Consider the following 3,326-nt stretch of genomic DNA (forward strand, 5'->3'; position numbering starts at 1 on the left):
TAATAACAATATTAAGATTAATAACTATAATAACGATTATAACGATGATAGTGTTAGTAATAAAAAAAGAAATAACAATAATAACGGTAATAATGCTTGCAATATTGTTAATGGTAATAATATTAAAGATTATAACGATAATAACCATAATAATAATAAAAATAATAAAGATAACAACGATAATAACGATAATAATGACAGTAATAAAAACAACAATGACGATAATAACGTTAACAATGAAAATAACGATAATAACGTTAATAACAATAATACTAATAGTAATAATTAAGATAATTACGATATTTACGATAATAAGGATAATAACAATAAAAATAATAACGACAATAAGGTTAATAATATAAACGATAAAGTCGATAATATCGATAAAAATATTAACAAATTTAACGATAATATCGATAATAAAATTAACAATATTAACGATAATATCGATCATAATAATAATATTATAAAGCTTAACGTCGATAATAATAATATTAATAATAACATTATTAACGATAATAATCATAATTACTATAATAATAATAACAAAAATAACGATAATAATATTAGCGATAATAATAATAATAATAATAATAAAGATAATTACGATAGTAACTATAATAACGATAATAACGATAATAACTATTAAACGACAATTGGGATTGTACCGAATATAATAATAACAATAATAACAATATTAGTAGTAAAATTAAAAACGATAATACTGATATTTACGATAATAACTATGCTAATAATAGTAATAATAAAGGTAATAACGATGTAAATGATTCTAACGATAATAATGATAACATCAATAACGATAATAACGAATATGATGTTCAGAATGATAATAATATTAACTATAATAAAAACAATAATGACAATCACGATATTAAAGATAATAATAGAAGTAATAATAACAATATTAAGAATAATAAATATAATAACGATAATAACAATAATAATATTAGTAATAAAAAAAGTAATAACAATAATAACGATAGAAACGAACTTAAAGATAATAATAATGGTGATAATTACTATAATATCGATAATAATAATAACTATAATAACGATAATAAAGGTTATAGAGATAATCATAATTATAGTAATAATAACGATATTATAGATACTAACGACAAAATAATAATAATAATTATAACGATTATAACGGTAATAACGATAAAAACTATAGAAAAATAACAATAATATCAATAGAAACGATAACAAAGATAATAACGATAATATCGATATTAATAAATAGGATAATATCGGTATCATCGATAATAATAATAACAATAATAACAATAATACCGATACTAACGATAATATCGTTAATAATAATAACGATATAATGATAATAGCGATAAAAACAATAACGATATTAACGATAATATTGACAATATTAAAGATAATAATGATAATAATTTTAAAATGATAATAATTATCATAATAATAATAGTAATAACGATAATAACGATATTAAAATTTAAAATGATAACGATAAAATAGATAATAATAATAAAATTCATTACGTTAATAATGATAATAACGATAATAACGGAAATTATAAAAAAATTGATAACGCTAATAACGATAATAAAGAAATAATATTAATAATAATAACGATAATAACGATAAAAATAATAGTATTAATAACAATATTAAAAATAATAACGATAATAATGATAATAATAACGACATTAATAACTATAATAAATATAATAAAGATATGGTATTAACGATAACAGTAGCAGTAATAGTAATAACGATAATAACAAAAATAGCGACAATAAAATAAAAATAATAAAGATAATAACCATATTATCTAAAATAACGATAAAAGCTATAAGATTAATAATAATAAGATCAATGACAACGATAATAAAGACAATAAACATAAAAACAGTAACGACAATACGACAATAATAATAATAATAATAATAATGATAATATAATAATAATAATAATAATAATAATAATAATAATAATAATAATAATAATAATAATATTAATGATTACAACGAAAATAATGATAATTATGGTAGTAATAATACCAATAATTACAATAATAACGATAATAAAGATAATAAAGATAATAACAATAATAATATTTATGACAATAATTATAATACTGATAATAAAGATAATAACGATAATATTGATAATAACATTAATAATAATAAAAATAATAACGATTAGAACGATAATAACGATAATAATAGAGACAATAATAATAATATTAAAAATAATAACAAAAAAATAACGATTTATCTATAATAACGATATTATCGATAATAATAATAATTTTAATAGCAATAATGACCTTAATAAAGATAATAACGTAAATAATGAAACGATAATAACGATAATAGTAATAATAATATCGATAGTAATAATAATTACAATAATGACGATAATAACGATTTTAATAATAACGATAATGAGGATGATAATAATATCTATAATAGCACTAATAACGATAATAATTATAATAATAATAGCAATAATAACGATAACAACTATAATAACATTATTCATAATAATAATGATAACGAAACTAAGAATAATAATTGTGTAAACGATAAAAATAATAACATTAATATCGGTGATAAAGATAATAACGGTAATAATAATAATAATAATAACGAAAATAATGATTATAATGATAATAACGTTAATAATGCTAATAATAAGAGCAATAATAACGATAAAAGGATAATAATTATAATAATAGATGTAATAATTACAACATCAACTACAATAAAGATAATAATAATAATAATAGTAGTAATAATAACAATAATAACAGTATAAACAATAAAAACTATAATAAAAATTTTATCCATAATAATAATAATACTATTAACGATTATAACTGTAATAACGATAATGACATTAATAATAATAGAATTAATTACGATAATAACGTTCATAACGTTAATAATGATAGCAATAATAACGATAATAAGGATAGTAATAATAATAATAGTAATAGAAATAATATCGAAAATAACGGTAATAACGATTACGAAGATAATAACAATAATAATAAGATAATAACGATATAAATGATAATATCGATGACAACGATTAAAATAATAACAATAATACCAATAATAACAGTAATAACGACAATAATTATAATAATAATAATTATAATAATAATAATAACGATAATAGCGATAATAACGATATTATTAAAAATAATGATAAATATAGAATTAATAACTATAGTGATGAAAATAAAAATTTTAATAATAACGATATTTTCTATAATAGTGATAATACTAATACCGATAATAACGATTAAATTATAATAACAA

Source organism: Vespa crabro, unplaced genomic scaffold (genome assembly GCF_910589235.1).
Source record: "Vespa crabro unplaced genomic scaffold, iyVesCrab1.2, whole genome shotgun sequence".
Taxonomy (NCBI): Eukaryota; Metazoa; Arthropoda; class Insecta; order Hymenoptera; family Vespidae; genus Vespa; species Vespa crabro.